This window comes from Alexandromys fortis, unplaced genomic scaffold (assembly GCF_014885135.2).
Source record: "Alexandromys fortis isolate MF-2015 unplaced genomic scaffold, M_Fortis_MF-2015_v1.1 scaffold_1, whole genome shotgun sequence".
Lineage (NCBI taxonomy): Eukaryota > Metazoa > Chordata > Mammalia > Rodentia > Cricetidae > Alexandromys > Alexandromys fortis.
In genome coordinates this window covers 36,751,693-36,772,224 of record NW_026067927.1, presented here as the reverse complement: position 1 = coordinate 36,772,224, position 20,532 = coordinate 36,751,693, and the positions used below count along the sequence as shown (strand labels likewise).

Genomic DNA, 20,532 nt, shown 5'->3' with positions numbered 1-20,532 from the left:
AGTTGGCATCTCACTAGATGAGCATCGTTAGACAAATGCTTCAGCAGGCCAACAACAAAACCAAGCGAGACTCTTTCTGCCTCCTGCTGCAACCTGAGAGTTTAGCTGTGATAAACCAAGTCCTTCCTGCATTCTACCTGGCAGAAGTACAGACCCTCGGGTGTGCTCTGAGGCAGCCGAAAGTGAGACTGGAAGCCTTGGGAAACACAAAAGCGTTGCACACTGCCCACCACCAGCTCCGTGGGCTCTGCTAAACTGAAACCCTCTCTGTGCCTGGAAAACTCGGCTTTTGGCAAGCATTCTGCTCATGATCCCGTTTCTCGTGACTGCCTTCCTAAATGACACACTACAGCAGGAATTATTCGGGCCTTCAGTGCCACTTTTAGGGATGTTAGATTTGAATAAAGTTGTTCCTTTGAGGGAAGAAAGAGAACACGATTCCGTAGGCAAAGTGGGTGGGATTTCTGATTAGTAGACAGAGCCTGCTGAGAAAAATTCTGAGTCAGAAACTGCACCACTAAAATACCATCTCTCTACATCTGAAGATCAGTGTAAGCAAAACCGAGCACATTCCACTAACAAATGCCCCTCCCTGTCCTGAAGCTACCCCTCCGGAGCTAGCATCCCTTTTATCTTTCTGGTCTGTCTTCGTTTTCTTCCTCTGTTCATATGCCCACTTAACATCCCATAACTTTACCTCCCTAGTAACAGTGCCCACAAGGTGCCGCCCCTCCCATGAGTGAGACATGCAGGCAACTGTAGGAGCCTGGAAATGACCTGAAATAAATGCTGTTTTTCAAATAATTCAAACACCCCTACACCAAAGTGAGGTGCACAAATATTCCTGAAAGAATTTAGAATTCAGCCACACAAGGTCCATTTGAACACGAGTTATTCTGAACTTCAGATGCTAAAAGCCAACTGGTCTGGGCCAGGAAGGGACCCTGGGAAACTTTTACTGCGACAAGTGCAGTGGCCAAAAATGAGCTCCCAAATATGCCAAAAGCATGGCCTCCTAGAAGTCATGATTTCCAGTCAAACTTGATGGAAGCACTGTTCATCCACTCATTCACTCATGCAAGCACACACACAAACACACACTTCGCCCACCACCCTGGAGAGAAGGCACTCATATAACAGTAACTAACCCTCTTTGTAGCACGAATAATAAAAACCCAGAGACAAGTATTGGGGTTCAACCTGAAGGTCAGAAAAGCAAAACAGCCAGCCACTGGCTCTTACCTCTACCTCAGTCCAAAATGGCGATCCTGCCTGCCGCGCACCTCGCCCCCGTGTCTGCGCTCTGTGTGCTAGAACCCAGTTCACGAGCTTCGGGCAAGGGGCTGGAGGTTGAGAATACAGACGCAGAGACAGAACGACACGCGGACCTCCAAACGCTGATTCAGAAAGCCCCAAGAATGCCCCCTTTATTGTGTTCAGGGGCAGATTATATAGAGATAGCCACGCCCCAGCCAAACCCACCAGAAACCACTCTCCTGCCATCAGGAACTCCTGAAGGTCTCGTGCTCAGAGCAGCTGTAGGCACTCAGATCAAGGGAAAACAAGTTGTTTACAAGAAATTCAGGATCTGGGGTCTCACTGCTCCCAACACTGCCTCCAGGAATCTCAGAATGAGACTGAGACTGAGCGCTATCTCCTCCCATCTTACATTCCTCTCTAGTGCTGGGATTAAAGGTGTTCTCAGTCAGCCAGGACCTGCTAGGGAGATTTCACTGGTGTACAAAAAAACCCCACATTGATCCTATAAGACATTACGAATTGCCCCCTCATACTCCTTAGAGCCAATTGTAAAAGAAGGCCTCAAACCTACAGCTAAAAGCCCTGTGCCAGGGTCTTCTCACTCTCTCTTATCGCGTGTAACCCCTGAGAGTAAAATCCTGAAGGAACCCGGGCGTGTGTGTGCTCAGGACCTCAGGGCCACCGACCAGATCATCACACTTTGCTTCAGCACTGCTTAACCCACACACCACCCTGTGGTCGGTTCCTTCCCAAGGTGACGGCTTTATGGAGAGGATCTTGTCTCTGTCTTTTTCCTCTAGACCAGCCAGGACTTCCAGCCTTCTCCTGGGAGGACAGCAACTCTCTCGGCAGGTGTGCCCCCAGCATTTGCTGGTGTCCCCTGCTTTTCACAGGTCCTCAGCAGGATGTACAAGATCTAAATTTCCCAGGTGTTTCAGTTTGAGTACTGTATGTGTGTGACCTTCATTAGGAGAACAAGGAAGCCTTTAAGATGGAAGTCAGATACTTGCTCCTTGTTTGGGTACAATGGGGACATAACGTTTTCAGAGATAAATTGCTAAAGTTCATAATTCAGCTGGCAGCCATCCTAAAGAGAGTAAAACAGAGATAGGCAGACAGCCACTAAAATATCCCACACCCCTCTTAAAGGACAGCTGAGGGTATTTCTTCTTATCTGGATGTAGCAGGCAAGATTCTCTTTTTTTATTTTTTGTGGATTAAACATTTAAATTTTTAATGTATTTTTCATTGAAATAGGATTACATCACTTCTCACCTCCCTTTCTTACCTCTAGATCCTCCTGGCTATTCTTCCCCTAACCCACATCACCCTCACTCTCCAGTCAACGGCTTCTATGTCTTTATTATTGTTACATATGTGTGTATGTACATATATGTGTGTACATATACATATGTATGACAAATACATAAGTAGAATCTGGTTGTTTACTAAGCTAAAACAACATATATACTTTAAAGGTATCTTGATTTCAAAATGGATTTAAGGATATATTGCTTTGAAAAAGATGTTCTTCTTTGTTTCCACAGAGGATGAGAACCTATGGATTCATTCCAGGCTAATGTGGTTTGATCCATCAAGACCCTGTGAAAGGTCACCATGAACACCCCCCAAAATTATTCCACCCAACAAAAAGCAGGAAGCAGTTTGGACAGAGCTATGCCCATATTCCCAAATATTGTTTATAAATGTTTGTTTACATTTAAAGGGGACTATGCTACAGAGATTTGCATTGGTATGGATCTTGGTTTATTGATACTAATTTAAGGTCAATTTTGTTATACTGTGTATATATTTTCTGCTCTTGATTAAGGTATTATGTTTACACAAATCATTTAAAAATATAATGTATAATTAAGAAATAGAGGTTAATAGTCATCTATAATAGTCATATCACCTCATGCAATAGGCCAATCCACCACTGACCAGAAACTTCAAATCCATGAGCCAAAATCAACCTTCTTGTTTTGCAATTTATTCCTCACATTTCATTGCAGTTATAGATATCTGACCAATACACTCATCAACCCTCGCTGTGTGCAAGGATTACAGAAGGCAGGTGATGAGTTTCCCTAGTGTCTACATATCATCCTCTCCAGAAGCCACACACAGCAGTAAGGATATCACAGACCAAACTGGTTTAGAGCAAAGGACACTCGCATATTGCTGATTTTTGAGGTGAGGACATGAGTTCGGCTGGTCCCTCTCTGCTGACACACCTGCAAGACAAACCAATGTGACTGTCCTCCTCTGAACAGGTTGGGATACGTCTTACAAATTCTGCCATTCATCCTCCTTCCCAATAAAGGTGAAGTGGCCAATATAGGAAGCCACCCCTTCAAGAGGCAATTATCTCCTGCTCCGCCTCCTCCCCTTGCTGATGGGTCACCAGAGAACCTCCGGCTCCCCTTGGAAACATTTGGAAGTGGGCAATAGCACCTACGTACAAGGAAGTTTTTATTTTAATGTCTATTGACCGATCATCAAAGAGCCAAATAAAACGATTTTATTTGGTGATACTCTCTTAGGCGCCTTCTATTTGTGAAGAACACTGAAGTGTCAAGAATGAGTGACAGCCCCGACCGCAGCCCCGCTGTACCCGCAGAAGAAATAGGCACACTGCTGCCTGAGCGCCGTAAAGTATTTTTATGGCGCTCTAAATTTGGTTGGTGTATACTAAACCGGGCACTGGAGACAAATTTCTGAGATTGTGTATATATCAATATAATAGACAGTCCAATCTATTTCCAGGGTAATCGTTGTGTATATCTTAAAGATACATTTTTATTAAAAATGAGATTTATTCTAGATGAACGGCTTTATAAAGTTGCTGCCTGATGGCGTGGCATTAACTTTTGGGGCAGATCATTCATAATCACTCTAGTGTCTTCACTTGCTACTGCTTGGGGTACAGACTCCCCCTAAACTCCCAAAGTCTTGTGTTGCTACCTCTCTTTTTAAGATCTACTTTGGTGCCCTTTGAAACAAGGACACTTGGAGGCGGCTCCTAAGGATGCCTTGGCTTTAATCCCCTGCCGTCCCTGTTCACCGTGGGCAAACACGGTCTATACACCCTGAAGGCAGAAGCCCCAGCTGCTGTTCTAAACTCTGGAGGGAGTATTTACTTCATCCAGCATTTATTCCTGTGATTTTGCTACACGGAATTATCTCTCAATCCCCCCAGGCCTGACGCTAGTGGGGTGTCCTGATCCTCTTGTAACATCATAGGGATCAAAAAGGAGATTAACTAAATTAAAGACCTTTTTATTAGTTTGTACTTTTGCTAAACTTTTTTTTCCCTACAAAATCCCTCAAATTCCAGAGCATTTTTCCTCCCTTTGGACAGGTCACCTGAAGCTCCCCATTCCCAGCACCAAATTTTGCTGGTGTGGGACATCTCACCTGGGCACGCCATGCCGGGGAACCAAGACCCTGACTTCAAGCTCGTGCTGAGGGCGTCCTCAGAAAGGTCTGAAAAGAGACTGTCACCCTCCTACCTGGGCTCTGATTCTCCTCGGAGCCCCTGCCACACTGCTGTCTCTCTGTCTACCCAAGACACCAAAACTCTCCTAATAAACTACTTATTCCCTACCAGTCCGTCTCAGTGTGCTCACAAGCCACCCTCCCCATTCCAAAACCTAACACAAACCTTTGCTCATGCGCTAGAATGCCCATTTCCTGTCCTGTCCAGAACGGTTTCCCCACCAGCATTTGCCTTTCAGAGCAACTGTTGAGAGGCTGGAGTTGGATAAAACAAAACCATACCTAACAGATGTTCGGGACGTGAAATGGGGATTCTGTCACTCTTACGGAGACCTCTCACCATCCACCCTTGTGAACAAGGCATCCTGGGAACTCGCCTCGACTGTTTTGTCCTGTTCAGGAAAAGCCGGCATGCTGGAGGCTGAAGAAAAGTTGAGCTGGGCCATCAGCAGTCTTCTCCCCAGTGCACGGTCCTCTTGGCTTCCTTTGATAAATGCTTTTTTTGGGCAAGACATTTTTGGGTGCCGACTCATTGCCTAGCCTATTCTGGGAGCTTCTCTCCCAGGACCATGCACTCTAGACCAAGAGTGGAAAACTCATCTGGTTCAGATGAGCGAGGAACTCAGAACGTTGCCCCCATGGGAAAGTCTTGTTCCACTCTGTGGAAAAGAGCCAAAGCGAGCATGAGAGGAGGGGGAGGAGCAAGCTGTTCAATCCTATGTACAGAACCCAGTGTCCAGGACCCAGAGGAAGCCGGCTCGTCCAGTGGGCGAGGTGCTAAAAGCAGGAAGGGTCACCTTTCTGGAAAAGGATGGGCAGAAATGGGGGTCTCGGCCTGTGCTCCCAGCTGCCCCTTTCTCTCCTGCCTGGGGGGGTTAGGTTGCAGTAAGGAAATACTGGAGTGGCTGACTTAAACAGCAGAAATTGGCTTTCTAAGGGTTCTGGAACCCAGACATCTGAGGGGAGCGCCCCGCTGTGGCTGAATCATGATGGAGGTCTCTTTCTGGCTTGCAGATTGCCGACTTTGACTGTGTTTGCTGACCTTTTCCTTAGTGCCTTAGCAAGGGAGATATGGAGCAGGAGGAGAGACTTTTAGTAAGAGGGAGAGGAGGGAAGGGAGGAAAGCGACCTCACCTCACTGGGCACCACGCTTGGAGGATCAGTACCCTACTCTAATGGCTTCATTCGTCCTCAATTGCTTCCAAAACTCTTGTCTCCAAACATGGACACGCTAAAGGCCAGGGCTTCAACCAGAATTGGGGAAGAACCGTTTTCAGTCCTAACCGCTGGGGTTTGGGAGCTCTGCAGGGGAACAGGCAAAGGAAGTGCGCGCCTCTCCCCCCACCTCCTACTTTGCCATAGTCATAAATAAACATTAGAAGGAAGATAGATGTAAATGCAGGCACAGGCACAACGGCAGCACTGTCCCGGGAGGGAAGAAGCAGTTATATTTCAAATTATTAAAGAGTAAACCACATGCACAGAATAAATGTTTCTCATTTAGTGCTGAAAGTTGTGTGCCCTTTATTTTTGCTTAATTAGAGCGTTTTCTATGTAAAGGGCTCTCTTTATTTGTGAGATGCATCAACGGCAAATTCAACATCAGAGGAAAAGTGATTGATCTCGGAAATGAAGGTTGTCTATCAGTTATATGATGGCATCAAACATTCTCAGTGCTGAGCAGCAGCAGAGCCTTGGGTGTGTTCCTGCTATTTGGGGGACTGATGGGCTGAGCAAGTGGTAGGGACTGGGATGAAATGGTGCTGGCATTGGATTGAGTCTGCTGTGTGATGATGAATTCTGATGTAACTCAGCAGAAGTGGCCAGGGTATGAACTCCATATATGATATGCACTTATTTTTTTTAAACTGAACACTCAATATTTGATTGTTTTAATAAACACATTTTGTAGTCAAAAGCCCCACAGCTTCAGGCAAAATAACCACAGTAAAGAATCATAAAAAAAAGCTGTATTCAAAATCTGAATTTAAAAAAAATAATTAATTTTGCTACTTGTGGGGGATAAGGATGCAACCTTTGTGCTCTAACCGCCTGATAGGATAAGTCACATCAGCAAATCTGTTTGTGGAGACCCACTTTGGGAGTCTGGGAATAAACCCAACTGGTGGAAGAAGATGGCTTCTTTCGAACGCTGCTGAGTTTGGTTTGCTGATAGCTTTGTCAAAGAATTCCCTTTTCAACCTCACATTTTCGTGAGATGAGAGCATCTCTCAGGTTGGCTCTGCAGGACCTAGCGGGAAATTTGAAAGACCCGTGGGGGTCGGCAGTGTTGGCAAAGGCTTGCATGAGGCTGTTGCCGGCTGGAAGCCACACCCTGTAGCTGTGTACCTCTTGTCTCTTCTCCCATGGTGACCTTGTCACACCTCTCCTCAAATTTCTCCTCACAGAGTGGCTTCTTCTCTGCCACACACCCCACACCTCACAACTCTATATTAACTGATTTACTTACTCTTCTTCTGCCTTCCTATGCGCCCCAGGAGGGCAAAAGCGGTGTCCATCCTATTCCCTAAAATATCATGTGTGACTCAAGCGATAGTTACTGGATGGACAATGAACATTAATCAAGACTGAGCTTGTACCACGGTCAAGCACCACTACTGAGCTAGAATCTAAGAAATTCATAATACAAATAAATAACATGTATAGCACACTAATGCCATTTGTTGACTCTTGACTTACTTTATAAATATGAAAACCTTTAACTATATAAAATGGATTCCAGGCTGAACATCTCCAGTCTGATAATCCAAAATCTGAAATGTGCCAAATTTCAAAACTTTCTGAGTGTTCACATGATGTAATTGGAAAATTCTGCACCTGACTTTATGTGGTAGATTCCTATTAAATGCTGTGATTCCTGTTAAATTCTTATTAACGTACAAACATACCAAAAATATAATAAATGGTTACTTTTAGGCTATGTGTATATGAAAGTTAAGAAATTGTAGGTGGAAGTTTCTGTACTACCCAGTCCTGCAGCCATTCAGTCCCAACAAGACACACAGAGGCTTATATTAATTATAAATTGGTTGGTCTATTAGCTCAGGCTTATTATTAATTAGCTCTTACAACATAAATTAACCCATAATTCTTATCTCTGTATCTCTGTTTAGCCATGTGGCTTGGTATCTTACTCAGTGAGGTGTTCTCATCTTGCTTCCTCTGCGTCTGGTGGTGACTGCAGAGTGGACCTTTCCTCTTCTCAAAATTCTCCTAGTCTGGTCATCCCACCTATGCTTCCTGCCTGACTACTGGCCAATCAGAGTTTTATTAAACCAATATAAGTGACAAATCTTTACAGGGTATAAGAGCATTATCCCACAGCAGAAAAAGAAATTATTTTGGTGTTTAGATTTAGAACTGACAGTATTCAAAGGTCCCCAAAGTTTGATGCCTAAAACAGCTCTAGTGTGAACCATTTCAGGTGTGGAATATCTAACCTATGTCTAATAAATCATCAAATACCAAGTGGTTCCATATTTGCTCAAGAGCCCTATAAAAGGTGGATGCAGAGAAAGATGCCCACAATCCTATAAGTCAATATGCAGAGGCATGAGGGTGTGAATTTGAGGCTAGCCTGGGCTACACAGTGAAACCTTATGTCACCAATCAGCAAAGCCAAAAACCATACTGAGTAGGCTTGGTGTTAATAAATGATTCTCCTGAAGCCATCCAGTTTGTAAGCTAGGGTTTGAACTCCACTCTTTCTGACTCCAGTCCACGTTCTTAAGAGCTACAAAAAAAAAAAAAAAAATCTCCCCTGGACTCTATAGATTTTTGCTAATGAGAAGCCACATCTTGGTGTATTTGTTCCTTGGGCCAATGTGACATTAACATTTAGAAGGATTTTCACGATATATAGAACAAAACTGCTGTTGCGTGTAGAATAAATATGATTGTTTGAACGCCTAAGGAGCTTCATTGAAAATGCAGCATTCATTCCAAGAAAACAATGTTTCTCTCTCTCTTTGGTCCATGCTAATGTGCTTGGAGAGGCAGAGAATGGGATGGCAGCTTCCTCCTAGCCCCAGGCCTGGGTCAGCAGCCTGAAAGCGCACACAGGGGTCGGGGTAGAGCCACAGAACCATGTTTCAACCATGATGCCCAAAGCTCATTCATCCAGGAACAGCCAAAGGCCTGGGGTTTGGGGATTTTTTTTCTTTTTATTCAGTACAATAGTGACAAAGAAACACTTCTAAATCCCCCCTCTTAAATTGGCCTTCCCAGTCCTGAATATAAAGAGAAATTCTGTGGATAAGTGCTTTGCCCATACTTCTGTAAGAATACCACATGCACACCTGGTGCCCATGGATCCCAGAAAAGGGCTTTGGATTCCATGGGACTGGGGTCACGGATGGTTGTGAGCCTATGATGTGGGTGCTGGGAGCAAGGGGAGCCCAGGCTCTTAGCCACATAGGCATTTCTTCAGTCCCTGAACCTAAGAGCTGGTATTCTGCTGGGCACTCAGGTTAGCCTACTTTAAAGCGAACAATGCAAGAAATAACCTTACTTCCTTGAACTTCCCATTAAATCCACTTTTCCTACCTAAACTAACCCATGGCTATAATCTTAAATTATATGCTCTTCCATGTCCATGACCAAAAGAACACTGCATGCATGTGTGTGTGTGTGTGTGTGTGTGTGTGTTACTGTAGTCACTCACTGAAAACAACAGACAGGTCAAAAACAACCTTATACAACAAATCCCCATGATAATATTTTGAAACAATGTAAGAACTGCTCAGGGATTGTGTGTTTGCAGGAGCCAGTGCTGTGGGGTCAGCTGGAGTCAGAGATTTAACCCTGTGTAAAACACTTAGGATTTTTGAAATTATCTCTTATTTCCTCTCCCATGTGATGCTTTCTGTGTTGACTGATAAGCACAGAACACAGCACTTTGTTAGGGGCAGCATCAAGGCACAGATAGCAAGGACAGGTGACACATACCCGAGAGACAGACTGCATACAAAGCAGAAGCCCCAACTTACAGAGAGATGAAAGACAGAGGCAGAGAAGCGAGACTCCAAACTTGGGCTTCCCTGTGGTCAGAATAACCCAAGCAGCAGCACTGAGCTCTCCTTCCTAAATGTGACATGGGTGCATCTCGGTGCCTCTGGGCTAGCTTTTGTTCATACAAGTGGCACAGGGCTAAGAGGCTAAACTAAGGCATCTGAGGAGGTTAGCAGAGGGATCTGCAGCACGTGGGTGGGGGCAGGTTTCCCTGAGACAGAGAGTTTTAGTCAGAATCCTGAGAGAAGACCAGCAAGCAGCTAATAACAATAAAAGACATGGTGACAGCATTCTTCGCAGTGATCCCCAGGGGCAAATTTCCTAAGGGAGAAAAGAGACAGGACAAGAATCAAGTGCAGGGATGGAGCTGATGTTTGGAGATGGGGGAGAAGCAGTGTGAGCAGTCTGAGATTAGCTGGGTCCTGGAGCCTTCCAGATCTTCTTTAGAAATGCCCAAGCATGGCAGGATGTTATCTAAAGGGTAAGAACAACGGGATGACATTGTCTGATATGTTCCTTGCAGGGCAGAGAAGGTGCCGGAAGAGCTGAGTGTGGATGGCACCATTCAGATGGCAGAGGGTCATGGCAGGTCACACTAATGACAGAGAGAAAAGAGAGAATATTTTGCTGATTTGATTACTGCTTGCATATAAGAGGTGAGCATGCAGGGTTATGAATAGTGATGTTCAACATTCCTACCTGAGAAATAAATGGAGAAGAGAGAGGTACCATTATTGGGCTGAGGAGATCCTGCAGAAGAAAAAAAATAGAGGAAAAATTAAGACCTTATTTTTATTGTATCATGATCAAAATTTTTAGGAAATTATATGAACAGTTGAACATATTTATGTAGGGCTTAAAAGTAAGGTCTGGGCTGCAAAACTAAATCCAATTTGCTATAACAAATTCTGAACGCTCACTCAGAGCCAAACGTCAGGCTAGGAACAGGGAAATGTCAAGGAAATTCCTGGTCCTCCTGGAGAACATCAACTCCAGGCGGGAGACCACGTCCTCGGAATTGCAGGAGTGAGATGTGCACACGCTGGAACGGGCAGCCTTAAGGCTCGCAGCTTAAGGTTATGGCTGTGCTAGACGAGGGAGGCAGGCGAAGATGTGGAGTGGGTTCGGGGAAGTTCTACAGAAAGCCTCACAGTGGTTCCCATCCTTGCTGGTTGAGGGGGATTACAACAGGCACAGAAGGAGCAGAGAAAGGAAGTCTTGAGCCAGAACATGGAGTGAATGCAGGGAGTGATGGGAAAAGTGAGAGGTCAGGGAAGGGGGAGGGGGACAAGGAACGGAACAGATTCCCCAAGATTCAAATGAGACCAGAGATAGTCAGTGCTTCCACCAATAACATAAAATTACTTGGGTGGGAGGGCATGGTTAAATATAGACAAACACGTGTATTCTTCCAACGACAGGATTTATTGGATAGCAATAAATTCACAGGCGATGTCAGTTCCTTAGCAGAAGTTTGCCCACTTTTCCTTTGACAGATGACCATGAGCCAATACAGGATCTTGAATTGCCATCTTAACTACTAAAATCATTGGATCACACATTATATATCACACAGAAATAATATCTATGTTTCTGTGTATGTTGGTTACTGTGGTGGTTTGAATGGGAATGGCCTCATAGGTTCATATATTTGAGTGTTTGGTTCCCAGTTGGTAGAAATATGTAGAAAGCCCTGGAAGGTGTGGCCTTGTTGGCGGAGGTATGTCCCTGGGTGTGGGTTTTGAGGTTTCAGAAGCCCACATCATGTCAATTAGCTCTCTCTCTGCCTCCAACTTAGAAATAAGTTGTAAGTTCTCAGCTACTTCATCACCTGCCTGCCTGCCTGCGGCCCGTCTGCCTCTCTACAGCCGTGTTCTCCACCATACTGCTAACAGACTCACCTTCTGAGAATGTAAACAATCCCCGATTAGATGCTGTCCTTTAAAAGTTGCCTTAGTCATGGTGAGTCTTCGCATCAAAATAAAAATAACTAAGGCAGTTACCCAAAGGTTAAGGAGGTCTCAGAGGGAGTTCAGAGAGACCTGTGGAGGCAGACAGCTGCTCGAGAGGCAGAGAGTCCGAGGTGGGGCTGGTGTTGGCGGGGTAGATAGTGAGCCCTGTTGAGAGCTGTCCTGGAGACATGGCTGTAGAGCCAAGGCGAAGGATCGGGTAGAGCCGAGTGCCCAGTTTATGAATCTCTCTCTCCTGAGCATTGCCACACCAGAGGTGGTGTCTCTGCCCACAAGAACAGTCAGCCAGCACTCAAAATGGAGCCAAAAACTTGGGAGATGGAGTCGCCCAAGTCAAGGTACAGTCTGAAACTGGTTGGCTCTATATGCAGGGCACAGCCCAGCCTCAATATTTATCTTTCTACAATTGTGTTGAATGAATCCTTCATGTATAATCAACAGAATAATAAACTTCCCCCCAGTTGCCTTATTTACTAGTGCTACAACGCCCGTTGCTCCAATGTTCATATTGATATGCAGGTGGGAGAGAAAACAAAGCGATATTTATAATCTGTTGCAAACATGGTAGCTTTTAAAACAAGAAAGCAGCAGAAAAGGGAGACAGCCTGAGAGTAATCTTGCTCATCTCACCTGTCTACAGGGAAAAGCAACAAGGCACAGCCACATTTAATAAGAATATGTCCTTCAGAGCCAGGCGCAGAGCTGGAACACAGCTAAACCACAGAAAAGGTCATAAATCAACTGGAAGTGAATAGCACACAAATGACCCAACTCAAGTTCTACACAGAGACAGCATCCTGATGGGGGCTGAACACCGGCTGCAAACCTGGGGTCCTCGTCAGAGTTCTGCTGTCTGCTCTGCCCTTCCCCAGATTATGGGACACCGCTACCTCTCCGCCTCGGCTTCCTGATCTAGTAGCTACAGCAATGCCTGCCATTCGAGAATACAGACACCTGAGCGAGCTATTCCAGGTGAAGACCTTGAATCTGGGGCAGTCTGGTCCCCGCTATCTCAGGGAGGAGGCTCCTCCTCCTCCAAGCCAGAGCTGTGTCCACTTCAGTCCTGGTTCCAAGAACAAATCATGCTTCTCCTTCCAAGTGCCATTGCCCAGCGTCTTTAAAATGCCCCAGTTTGTCACTGAACTAAATGCAAATTAAAGCATTCTAAGAGAACATTTTTACCCACCAGACTGGCTAGCATCCAAAGCCTGGTAACACGCTGCAGTAGAGGCTGTGCGGGATCAAACAGTGGTATGCCAGACCTGAATATAAATCAATACAACCGTGCGGAGGGCAATTGGCAATACATCAGGATGACACACGTGAGCCTCTGCGGTATGGACAGTGCTGGTCGTAAAAGGATTTTCCCCTAACAACAACAGGTTAGAAATAACCCAAATGCCCATCAGTAAGAGGCCATTTGATTAAATTACAATAAAATTCAAGGATACTTTGTAGCTAAGCGAAGGTATTGGCTTTGGCATGAGAGTTCTCCAAGATAAATTTTAAGTTGAAAAGGAAAAAGAGCAGAGCAAGATGCAGATTACTATTGCAATATGCTAATTTTGTGTAATTTAAAGGGAGAAAATAAGAATATGTATTCCTATTGCACTTACACAACCATCAGGAAATGAGAGCAGGTATAATTAAGATGCTCAGATGGATGCAATCCTATGTGCAGGTACTAACTTAACCGGTCTGTGGGGCGGAAATGTCTCTCTGTGCCTACTCATTTATACACCCTTTAATACCAGTGTTTCAAATTGCAGGACTGTATTACTTGCCAATAATTTAACCAGATACTTATTTTACATTTTTAACTTTTTAAACACAACCAATGTGCCTTGTGGTCAGCCTAGTGAGCTTGATTCTGGCCCTCCTTGTTAGAATGGCCGTGGCCCACTTTTCTTTTCATTACTGGGTACTGACCAAACCTAGATGGCACTGGGAAAGTAGACCACACTGCCCTTGCTGGATGGAAGCAGGGTTGTCCTCGGGTAAGGATAAGGCCACGGACGCGACTCATTGCGTTTCTGGCCCTGTCTGTGCTCCTATCCCTAACCTTGGTAGAATAAATTGTTTCCTTTGCCTGGGTTCCCTAATTTACCATTCTGGTAAATATGTTACTCTAGAACCTGTTCCATACTGTTACTGAATTTGAAAGTGCATATTTGATATTTTTAAGCAGAAAAAAAGGGGCAAAGCACAGATCGGTACATGTAATATGCTAATGTGTACAACAAAACTAAACAGAAAGAGGTAAAGGAGGATGTGAATGTGGAGCGCCCAGAGGCTAATCCACATGGTCTGTGTGCACTGAGGGTGACCTCATTGTCCTGGTCCTCCTAGGCAGGTTCTAGGTGTCACTGATACATGTGAGGGTGCATGCAAAGCCAGAGGAAAGCTCGGACACCACTCACCTTGTTGATTTTTGTTCCTGTTGTTTTGAGAGCGTCTCTCACTGGTCTGGCACTTGTCAATTAATTCAAACTAACTGGCCGGCCAGCCCAAGGATTCCTTGGTCCTCTTTGCCAGGGCTGGCTACTGCTGCCACAACCACCATGCCAGTTTGTTGTTTTTTAACCAAAATATACTTAACATTACTTTCTCTCCTCCCTCCAATTACTTCCATAACTTCTCTTTCCAATTCACAGCCTCACTTTAAAATTATTACTGCTATATGTATGCATATATACAAACAAACATATACAAATAAAATGATTATCTAATCCTAAGTGGTCATCTCAGAAAGACACACACGTAAGCAACATTATACAGACCGTGTGTGTGTGTGTGTGTGTGTGTGCGCACGTGCACGTGTGTGTGTCTATATTACATATGCAGATGTCTTGTTTTGTTTTGAATGTGGGTTCCAGGGATTGGAACTCAGGTCTTCTAGTGCCTATGACAAGTACTTTACAGACTGAACTATCTCCTTGGGCCTCATTCTTCATCTTTGAACAGTTAATAAGTACTGATTACAGATGTAAAAAAAAAAAACACAGCTTTTACCTTAAAGGAAATAAAGGATAGTTTATTCTAGAACCAAATTTGAGCAACCAGGACCCAAGAACAAAGATTTAGGTTACTTCTAGCTCCAGGTTCTGGCACGAAAGTAGTTTCATAAATTGTATAGTTTTACAGAGCAAAGAAAGTCGTAAATCAAGGTAAATTAAAGTGTATTGGTGGGTACATCCGAGAGGTGTCTGAGTTCTGACAGTAAATAAACCAGGAATATGGCTAGGAAGGGGTCTAAAGCTACCTGAGGTAAGGTAGTTAGCTTCTGGACCTGCACCATCCCTACGTGTCCACATCACTGCCGTTCTAATCAGTCGGTCTCTGCAGGTGCGCTTCTTCCCAGGTGTTCTCAGTCGCAGTTCTGCTGACCCACCGGCATGTTTGGGGCATGTGGGATGGGAGGGGGAGGCAAATATTATTTATTAGACAGATAACATTTAGGATCTGGTGTACAAACGACTGAGTAGCGGGCGGAGTGCTCTCTCCAGGACAGAGGAATGATCGCAGGCATTAAGAAAGAAACTCCAGGATCATATCAAATTCATACCAAATGATTACCCACCATCCATCAGCTCTAACTCCCTCACCTGGTCCTCTCTGCCCGATATAACACTTACAGGGGCCATATAATAGAATTACTATACCCTAAAATTAAAATTAAAATAATCAAAACCAGTTTGGCCCAATGGAGGGATGGCAACAGGCAAAGACAGTATATACTTTAAATAACTAAAATGTATATATTTCAAGCGGACTGACTATATGCTTGCCCCGTCCTCACAGTTATCTGTATCCTGTGAACGGCCCGTGAACATATTTAAATGGGCAGAAATTGGACTTTAGACGGAGTCGCTGTAGTGCTGTCCTTTTTAATTAGCAACAAAACCTGAGCATCGTTTAATTTCTTAAACCTCAGCTATTATATATATAGGACATCTAAGAAGTTGATTTAAGCAGGCAATATCAGTACTTAAGGCATAAAAACATCATGAATGCTGTTGTCATTACAGATTGATGTTTTTTGTATCATTTGGATAAGAAAATAAACTCAAATCTTTGGCTATCTCTAGCTACAGTAATTAGACTTAAAATTTATTTTAAAAACTTGATTATTTTACCCAAATTACGCTGAGTAATGAGAATATATACTTAATTAATATTATATGTAATAAATAAGGCAATACATTGTTTTGAGTTTTCAACCAAATTTAAATTTCTTATTAAATATTTACATTATTATGAGGCACACCTTGAATTTTTTGTTGATTTTAGAAAAAAAGGTTCTGCTTTGTAAGGAATCTAGGGTAGAATAAAGTTTGCATTTATAACTTAAGTATTTTTAAAGCGAAAAGCAGAGATTAATAATTCTCTCAGAGATACCACTATGAGGTAAGATTATCTCTAAGCTCTAAGATGTCTTGGTAAGCCTTAAAGCAGGTCTTTAAAATGACATTTTCTCAAAAATGTTTAAGGTTGTCACAGAAGCCTGGCTTATGATAAGCTCTTGAAATAACTTGTTTATCATTTGTTTCTTTTAAAATCATATTTATTTATTTACTTACTATTTATTTATTTATTTTGGGTGATTGGTATTTTACCTGTGTGAGGATGTAGGGTCCCCTGAAAAAGTATTTACAGGCAGTTGTGAGCTACCATGTGGTTGCTGGGAATTGAACCGGGGTCCTCTGGAAGAGCAGCCAGTGCTCTTAACTGCTAAGCCATATCTCCAGCCTCCCATCTGTTTCTTTTCTAAAAAGGTGGCAGTGGCCAAAATACCTTTAAAATCCTTAAAAGGTTTACATTTATTCATATACACATACCTACACACAAAGATTATCTAAAAGCACACACAGAAGTCATCCTCTTGATCTTTGACATAGAATTTAGTATCTCAAAGGGGGGTGATTATCCCTGACCAAATTTTAAAGCTACTTCATACTTTAAGCAGCAGAGACCATGTAGCCATGTCATAGAGCCAGAATTGAAAGAAGGATCATTGATCAGAACTGTAGGATTATGAATATGTTATCCTTTTGAAAAATCAAATTCTTTTAAAATTTAAAAACTCATATTAGTTGCCCCAAATAAAGATTTAGGACAATTAGCTATCTCTATTTGTTTACCTTCTGCTCATACTAATCAGACACATTCATGGTTGAGACTATATTCCTATAGCCCTCACTCTGAAAAGAAAGATCTTCAGTCAAATGTGTACATTTATTAGTGTATATGTAGTCCAGCCTTAAAAAATATCTTACAGTTAACAGTTTTATATTAATGATATTTTGGAAAAGTAATTATAGCAAATTATGTTTCTCATATAAATTACATAAAAATTTTAACATATATATTTAGAATTTGTTTTGAAAAGAAAGCCTTATTAAAATCTATATATATAACAATGAATTTCATAGCTTAATGATATTTTTATTTTATGATTCTACTGAATGCTGTTTCACATAAACAATTAACATTTTAAGTTTTTATGAAACATTTAATTGATTTAAAAATACCATTTTACTATGCTTTAAGATGTTTAGAGTATCCATATTTGTAAGGTGTTACATATTTATCAGGTCTTTTAATATATCATCAGAATGTTTAAATTTGCAATATGTGTGTGCATTTTAATTGGGCATCATTAGCCCCAGCCTGACTTTAGTGACTCAGTGCCAGCAGCCACATCATCACCAGCAGTCAAACGAGGCATGTCCAGCCAGGCCACCATGGCCTGCCCTCTGTCTCCAGGTCTACTTGTCTCTGTTTCTCTCTCTCTCTCTCTCTCTCTCTCTCTCTCTCTCTCTCTCTCTCTCNTCTCTCTCTCTCTCTCTCTCTCTCTCTCTCTCTCTCTCTCTCTCTCTCTCCCCTCCACCCTTGGTGTGGGAGTTCCTTCTGTCTATGTGTTGCTTTTATTTGTTAATGAATAAAGAAACTGCCTTGGCCTGTTGATAAGGCAGAACTTATGTAGGTAGGGAAAACTAAACAGAATGCTGGGAGAAAGGAGGCAAGGGCAGAGAGAAGCCATGTAGCCCCACCAGAGCCAGACAGAACTTTAGCCAGTAAGCCACAGCCATGTGGCGATACACAGATTAATAGAAATAAGTTAAATTGAGATATATGTGTTAGCCAATAAGAAGCTAGAGCTAAGGGGCTAAGCAGTGATTTAATTAATACAGTTTCTGTGTGATTATTTTGGGGTTAAGCAGCCAGGAACCAATAGGTGGCCTCCTCCTTACTACACACCCTCACTCAGAGGTAGTCTCTGTATACTGCCCCAATTCATCTCTCCCATGAGATCTCTTGCATGGTGTGATCTTTGCAGCACACCAAGGCCCTGACCCACCACGGTGCTCCTACCATGTAAACCCAAACAAGCATTCCAATAACAACAACAATAATTTTAGTGCATAACAAAAAACTGAATTGGCCATAGTTTGTTACAAAAATTTAACAACATCATGAAAACAACTCAAAACATATGAAACATATGAAAACAATTACATGAAATTAGGTGCACTCAGTTTGGAATTTAAGGTAGTTTATATCTCCTCTTAAGATGTGAGAAAGACTCAGTAACAAAAGATCAAAAGGTGAAGTTTGTTACAGACCTAAGAAACTCCTCTCTCCTGTCTCTCTCTCTCAGAGATGGTTTTCTACTGTGTCCAGGCTAGGTGGTAAGAACCTGGCCTAGAATATGTAGGGCGTCAGGTTTTGCAATGTTCTTTCTCAGAAAATCGATGTACTTTTACACATGATCCAGGAACAGAGTGTGACTGGGTCAGGAAATGTCTGTTTCTGGGTCAGGGGCTCAGAAAAATTTAGTGAGTCTTTGGTCAGAAAAAAAAAAAAAACAGAAGCCAAGTTTAACAGGATCCGTCATCTCAGTGACGAACAGGGAAGCTCACCAATGCTTGAAGATGGGTTTCAGCGTAAATCCCAGGGATGTAAATCCTGGGGATGTTGGGGAGATACAGACTTAGCTTCATTTGGTTATCTTCAGCAGCCCGAGGAGCTCCCCTAAGCTTTAGGGACCCAGCTCAGGACAAACTGAGATTTCTGGCTTTAAGGCTGGCAGGATTTTAGGACCGGTTTGTATAATAATGGCACTGTACTGTAGCCAGAGTCAAAAGAGGAAAAATAAGATACCCAAGGAAAACTGTAAGATAGGTGGGAGACAAAGAAGCCAGGCCAGAGGAGGGGATGAGGGATGTATAGCCTGTTGGAGGGCATGTGACCTTAAACCATTCAGAGTTTTCTTGGTAAATAGTGGATAATATGCTGAGTTCAACATTTTGGCACTGTAACTGTCGTCACAAACCACAGCTCTCCCCTTAAACAGAATAAAAGATAGTTTATTCTAGAGCCTGATTTGAGTGAGCACAGCCTAAGAACACAGATTTTGGTTATTCCAAATTCCACATTCCAACATGGAAGCAGCTTCATAGTTTTTCAGAAAAAAAAGTCATAAGTTCAGACCATTTAAAATACATTGGTAGGTACATCAGAGAGGCAGGGTCATCAAGATGGAGGGAGCCTTTCTGTAGGCCTCAGATGTTAGCTGGTGACATGCTTAGCTTTGGGTTAGTAGAAGATATTGGTCTTCTAAGACGATAGATTTCAAAAGAATTTTATCCATGAGTCACAAGAAGTTAGTTCCCGAGATGTGGGCAACACATGGCAGTACCAACAATGGAGGTATGGGGGGGGAGGACTAAGTCAGCCTGAGGTTAGGTGATTAGTACCAACAGTGAAGGTATGGGGGGGGGGGGGCTAAGTCAGCCTGAGGTTAGGTGATTAGTACCAACAGTGAAGGTATGGGGGAGGGGGGTTAAATCAGCCTGAGGTTAGGTGATTAGTACCAACAATGAAGGTATGGGTGCGCTAAGTTAGCCTGAGGTTAGGTGATTAGCTTCTGGACCTACACCATTTCAACCTTTCCACAGGGCTGTAGCTCCTGTCAACCAGCCTGAAAAGACACAGCTTCTTCCCAGGAATGACTGTTCACACTATTGTGTGAACCTTTCATGGCAGGTGCTTTAAGAATTCTAAGATAAAAGAGAACATCCCTGTTATCCAAGAGTTCATCGTGGGCGGAGAAAGGCAGAGGCAATTAGAATGAAAAGCTCTGTGATCACCTAAATCCTCTTAAAGCCAGAAGCTAAGAGCACCCTTGAGACCCAAGGGAAGCAGGAACTCTCTGATGCTGACAGTCTTTGTAAGTCGTGTGCCCTGTGCCTGATTCTCTGCAGCCCCCACCCCCTACCCCTGCCCCCATCTCTGCAATCTCAAAGTACCCTTGGCCTCTCTCCTTTCTCTTTGTCCTTTTTTGGTTGGTTGTTCCCCTTTTCTTCTCACCTCTACAGCCCTGACTCTACCGGGATCCTTCTCCCTTCCAGTCTGGCCTTATCCTGGGATCTCATAACTGACCTTCCCACCAACTACATGCTCTCAGCCTGGTCAGCCTTGTATCTGCTTCCTGGGAAGTGTCTCTGAGTCATGTTATTCACTTAGTCTCCTGAATAAGCAGCCTCTGAGTGCACAGATGCAAGCCTATAAAATAAGCTGTGGGCTCAGCTGCCCTGGCTGGCCAATCAGAGCCGCCACTGCGTGCATGTTCATGGATGTCCTCCACCCTGAGAAACGACGGGTGGTGGCATCTTGCAAGGCACTGAAGGTCATGAGACTTTCATGAAAGTCTTTCCTTAGCATTAAAGAAGGTTGCATGTTAGTTTATTGATAGATGTTCTGTTTT

At 43.4% G+C, this 20,532-nt stretch overlaps 1 long non-coding RNA gene across 2 annotated transcripts in view; it reads right to left on the bottom strand.

Moving 5' to 3' along the window:
* Window positions 1-9,415: 9,415 nt before the first annotated feature.
* LOC126502735 (uncharacterized) overlaps window positions 9,416-20,532 on the bottom strand; it is an 87,729-nt gene continuing 76,612 nt past the window's right edge. For both annotated transcript variants that reach the window (XR_007592037.1, XR_007592036.1), the window contains 2 exons: window positions 10,492-10,542; window positions 9,416-10,387 (listed from right to left, as the gene is read on the bottom strand). This is a non-coding gene — a long non-coding RNA (uncharacterized lncRNA). The remainder of the gene's footprint in view (window positions 10,388-10,491; window positions 10,543-20,532) is intronic.